Below are 6,086 nucleotides of genomic sequence, written 5' to 3' on the forward strand. Positions count from 1 at the left end.
GCAGCATTGACGACCTCTGAACCCTGCCATTCATTTCTAATGGTGCAGAAGAGGTACAGCGATGGTTCACGATTTCGCCGCCCCTCCCACACTGACAGTGCCGGCTTGGTGCAGCCGCGCGTGCAGCTGAGCAGACGATGCAACACTTTGGTGTAGGCACCGTACCTGGCTCCACTAACACGATGCGTTTTTTGCAAAGAAGTTAGTGCCTCATAAACTGTATGCATAGTCATTTCGCCATCGGTCAGTGTTAGCTTAACGGTGTTAACTAAGCGAACAGAAGTAAGGCCTGCATCAGCCTATCGTCATTCGTTTTGGGTGTTGCACTGTGCCTGCACCACTGAACTTACGCTTCACAATTTCTGAACTTTGCATGAACAGCCGTGAACCGGTTTCAATTGGTGCAGGTAAATCAATTGAACCTTGTATTTTGAACTTTGGACTCATTTTACTCAGACTCACAAAAATTTTTTTGAGCTGAAGTCACTCAAACTCTCGTTCACACATATTTATTTATTTAACAATACTGTAAGCCTTTGTACAGGCCCATACAGGTTCTTAAGCCGGACTCACTCAGACTCAAACTCACCAAAACATTACTCAACCACACACACTCAGCCTCAGACTCACGGCTGGACCTAAGTCTGAGTGAGTACTACTGAGTCAACTCATGAGTTTGTCAGCCTAGAATTAGCTTCTTTGATTGTGGTGTTAATGCTCTTTAACACCAATATCTGGCGTAATCGGTGCTCTTCTTGGTGCCGCTTCAGGCGTCTCTCATAATCATATAGTGGTTTTGGGACGTTAATCCCCACATATCATCAATTGGTGCCGCTCCACACAGCATCTTCGAAACCGAGTTCCAAGTGCTTCCAAACCAGTAAAGTCATTTTTCTTGAAAGAGATGATAAGGTATAATAGTCAAGAAATTCCCTGGAAGACTTAGTTCGGGACTGTCAAGGCGCCCCATTGTATAATTCACACATCTAATTAATAAATATTGAAACTGTGTATGAACAACACATCTTGGGAATACATGTGAATAGATGTGAGTATAAATGTGAATCTAGGTAAGGCTGAGTAATGCTGAAAATGTCTAGGTGGAACCTCAAGTCGGCAAAAGAAAGTGGAACTCATTCACGAAATATATTTTGCGCTTTAGACTCACTCGGACTCAGACTCTCCAAAATTTTGCTGAGCCAAACCCGTTCGGACTCACACCCACTAAAATTTTCTTCAAACAAACTCTCTCTGACCTCGACTCACAAAAATATTGCTTATCCAGACTCAGACTCATAATGTGAGTCTGAGTGAGTCCGTGTCAGTTGGCCAATGAGCGAGTTCGGCAACCTATTGCCCACACTCTCTCATCTTTTTAAAATACTGGTAACAGATACAAATTTACACTTATCTTTAACCTTGAAACTTACCATAAATGTTACTGCTCTCTATAATTTATTAAAAAGCAAATAGCGAACTCAAATTCAATAGAATATTACTAGCCAAGGCTCTTTATATTTTTAGATTCACCCACGAAAAATGTTCTCACAACATCCACGACTTTTCTATGCCTTTATAACTATGGACAGCTTTCAACTTTATTGCATTGTCTGCCAGGCCCCACAGGTACTCATGAGTGACAATTCAAGTGCTGAGAAGGCCGCCCTGCAGCAGACATGGCCGTCAGCAAGGCACCTTTTGTGCCATTTTCATGTGGCACAAGCGGAGCGGAGTGGCGCTGGCTGACGACATCTCACAACTCTGTCGACAAAGACCAGAGGAGACCTTCCAGCTGGCAAGTTTTTTTGCAATCTAGTTGTAACTCTAGCTCTAAGATACGAGGTGCATTTGTTGCATCTTCACTTAGTGAACAAATTCACAATGGTCTGCTATGCTGGCATTCGTTTCGTGTTTCCAACATGATGGCGCTGGCATTGCAGCATAGGTGTATAAAAAGCACAGCTGTCATGCAAGGCTAGTTCATGAAATATCTTCACTTCCTCGTGATATATTTTGGAGTGTATGGCGCACAAGATGCCCTAATCTGCAGATGACAACGCTGACAGAATTTGTGTCCATTTTAATCACATTTAAAAAGTACACCAGTAAACGTCTGGTGGGTTCAAATGATTTTAAATGCCATAAAATTAGGCTTGTACAAATATTCAAATGCTTCGAATATTCAAATGAATAATGCAGTAATCAAATTTGCTTTGAATCGAAGTTAAATTGTTGAAAATTTTGAATTATTTGAAACGAACAAAGAGGTGCATATTAATCCACATGTAACACTCTGTAAAGGTGGTCTCACGGCAGTGGAGGTATGCTAAACCATGAAAGCACTTACCCAAGCATATTAGACCACATGTAAAAGTGGTTTCACTGCAGTGAATTTATGCTAAGCAGTCAAAACACGTAATCAAGAAAAATTCGCACTGCAGCAAAGCCCCACTTCAACGTTTTAATAAAGAATTACCCTGACATCGATTCTGCTTTTTTTGTTTTCAGTTGAAAAGCGCGTTACATAGACTTATATGCTCTAAGTAAAAAACAAATTAAAACGCAGCATATTTTACTGGCTATTACTTGGACTGTGCCAAAAGTCGAATGCTGTACAATTCAAAGTTGTTGCCACTTTCTTTGATGGAAAAAAAAAAGGCCTTTGCATAGGCCCTGTTTCAATTTTCAAAGATCTGTGCAAGTTTGTTAGGCCATGACAAATATGCCCTTTTTTGTTTATAATATGCAATATATATACTATTACAATTCAATTAGAAATTATTCGACCAAAATCACTATTCGCTTCGAATTCACTTCGAACCTAAAATTCCCTATTTGCACAAGCGTACAGAAAATGTCAGCAGCGTCAACTTATATGGACCACCGCTTGGCAATTCGTAGAGCAGACTGCGGCAATCAACTTCCAGATTACAGCGCTGCGCACCGTGCACAGCCTCCATTTCGAAAAAAGAATTCCTGCGCTCCTTTCCTACACCTGACCAATCCTCCTTTCATGCGCAGTGACACTAATTCACCGATCGTAGACTTGACGAAGCACGCAGCTCATCGATTGGGTTAAACCAGTCACGACGGCAGGCTACGCTTTTTCCTCCCTTTGATAGAGAAGGGTGGCGAGACCGCGGGAAAATTTGAAACTAGCTGAAAACAATGTTCTAACCCCTGTGAATTCCTTATTAAGCATTCGCAAAATCCTTGAGGCAGCATGTTCACGGAGCAAAGGTGCACGTATTTTTGATTTTTGGTCCTTGGGGGTTGTTTACTGGCCCTTTGAACTGCGACAAGCATTTGCAGATCACAAAGTGACTTCAATGCAGACAGTGAAGCAGGCTAATGAATCTGCATTATGGTGCAGTTTAAGAAAAGTGAAAATATGCAAATACGAGCACCTCATTGAAAAATTTCCTGCTATCTACAGGTCATGTATGCAGACACAGCAGAAAAACATGAAGCTGCCACTGCCGAACTGAAGGCCCTACAACACGAGGCCTTCGTGTCTAGAGTTCTGACATTCTTGCGCCGACAAGAAGAGTGGGTGCAGCTCTACCGTTTGGACGTGTTGACAAGGGGCCACAACACCAACAATTTTGCGGAGGCAACCATACGCGTGCTCAAAGACATTATACTGAACAGAGTCGAAGCATTTAACGCAGTCGCACTCGTAGACTCGGATGCTCTGGTGTGGGAGAAATATTTTGAAAGCCGTATCCTCCGCCAGGCCTACAGCCGTGTTGCAGCCCATCAACTGCTGTACAAGCGGCTGCTGTCGAGAATGCCAAAAGACGCAGCCGAGGCCATCAAAGTGGTAGGCCAGGGACAGTACATTGTGCCTAGTGTCACCCACCCCAGCTCCAGTAATGAAGTCTATGCCGACATAGGATTATGCACGTGTCTTTTTGGTAAGCAAGGTACATTTTGTAAGCACCAGGCTTTGGTGCAGAAAAAGTACGGAGGACTGTTTCCAAATGCTCCGGCATTGAGTACTGACGACCGCTACCAACTGGGACAGCTGGCCCTGGGCGAAAAGTGTCCTTCCAGGATATTTTTCCAACCCTTCCAAGAGGAGGAGCCCAGCAGTAGTGCCAGAACCACGGAAGGTACCAGTGCCCAGCAGGAGGAGTCAGGCGAACTCCAACCAATGCAAGGCACCAGCACGCAAGAGGCCACACACGTCGCACCTGTACCGTTGGTGCCTGATGCGGCCCAACTTGCCCAGGTAGGACAAGCCCCTTGAAAGGGCCCTGAAATACTTTTCAATTAAACATAGGGAATGCTACTGAACAGTAGTCAAGGCTTCTTTTATTCCTGTAAGCTTATTATTGTGCTCCACCACACTAACGAATTTGCAATTTCATATTGGTGGATGTCATCATTCTGAGGGCGATTTCAAGATTTCAACACTATCAGTGTCGTATTGTTCCATGTTTGGGACTACAGGTCACCAATTGTTGGTATTAGCAGCACTTCTACTAGCAGAATAGTCAAAACAGGTGACAGGAAAAACTTAACTTAAACTGACTCCTCACCTTGAACTTTATTCCCGAGCAGTTGTCTGCAGTTAGAGAGGAGCGAAATAATTGTGCAGTTCTTGTTGGTGTGCTGTACACGTGAAGTATATTTCTTTCACCACTTTCGGTGCAGGCCCAAGAACATGCATATAAGTTCCTGGAGGTCCAGTTGCGGCGGGTGCATTCTATGAATGCACACAATCCAGCTTTCCTTGATATCGTGAAGGGCCTTGGAGAGGAGCTTGCTCGTGTTCAGAACAGCAGCGATGGGACAGGACGGATGCTGGCACTCAAGGCTACCGCTGCACCAAGACGTTGCCGGGCCCGTCACATAAGGGTGCAACCGACCAGCACTGCTAGGCGTAGGCCAGGGCTTACAATGGGGTCCAAGAGGGTCCCTACAGGGCGCCCAGCAGTTGAGCCAGCTGCCAAGAGAGCAAAGAAGAGGCCCCATTTTTTGAGCCACAACATAGAGAAAAATGTGCCTGGTGCAAGGCTGCACTGAATGGCAGCTGCCTCCCACCCATTGGGCGCACGACAGTTCTAGGCACAGAGCCAACTTAGTTTCAAACATAATTTCTAGGGTTTTATGTGGCGAAACGATGATATGATTGTGAAGCACACCAGAGTGGGCGACTGATGATATGTGGGGTTTAACGTCCCAAAACCACCATATGATTATGAGAGACGCCGTAGTGGAGGGCTCCGGAAATTTCGACCACCTGGGGTTCTTTCATCATCATCATCATCATCATCATCATCATCATCATCATCATCATCATCATCATCATCATCATCATCATCATCAGCCTGACTACGTCCACTGCAGGACAAAGGCTTCTCCCATGTTCCGCCAGTTAACCCGGTCCTGTGCTTGCTGCTGCCAATTTATACCCGCAAACTTCTTAATCTCATCTGCCCACCTAACCTTCTGTCTCCCCCTAACCCGCTTCCCTTGTCTGGGAATCCAGTCAGTTACCCTTAATGACCAGCGGTTATCCTGTCTACGCGCTACATGCCCTGCCCATGTCTATTTCTTCTTTTTGATTTCAGATATGATAGTCTTAACCCCCGTTTGTTCCCTAATCCACTCTGCTCTCTTCTTGTCTCTTAAGGTTACACCTACCATTTTTCTTTCCATTGCTCGCTGCGTCGTCCTCAATTTAAGCTGAACCCTCTTTGTAAGTCTCTAGGTTTCTGCTCCGTAGCTAAGTACCGGCAAGATACAGCTGTTATATACCTTCCTCTTGAGGGATAGTGGCAATCTACCTGTCATAATTTGAGAGTGCTTGCCGAATGTGCTCCACCCCATTCTTATTCTTCTAGTTACTTCAATCTCGTGGTTCGGCTCTGCGGTTATTACCTGCCCTAAGTAGACATAGTCTTTTACAACTTCAAGTGCACTATTACCTATCTCGAAGCGCTGCTCCTTGCCGAGGTTGTTGTACATTACTTTCGTTTTCTGCAGATTAATTTTAAGACCTACCTTTCTGCTCTCCTTGTCTAACTCCGTAATCATTAGTTGCAATTCGTCCCCCGAGTTACTCAGCAATGCAATGT

General features: G+C 44.6%; 1 pseudogene; it reads left to right on the top strand.

Moving 5' to 3' along the window:
• The first annotated feature begins 1,632 nt into the window (after positions 1–1,632).
• LOC142777164 (uncharacterized) lies at positions 1,633–5,189 on the top strand (annotated as a pseudogene).
• The last annotated feature ends 897 nt before the right edge of the window (positions 5,190–6,086 follow it).

This window comes from Rhipicephalus microplus, chromosome X (assembly GCF_043290135.1).
Source record: "Rhipicephalus microplus isolate Deutch F79 chromosome X, USDA_Rmic, whole genome shotgun sequence".
Taxonomy (NCBI): domain Eukaryota; kingdom Metazoa; phylum Arthropoda; class Arachnida; order Ixodida; family Ixodidae; genus Rhipicephalus; species Rhipicephalus microplus.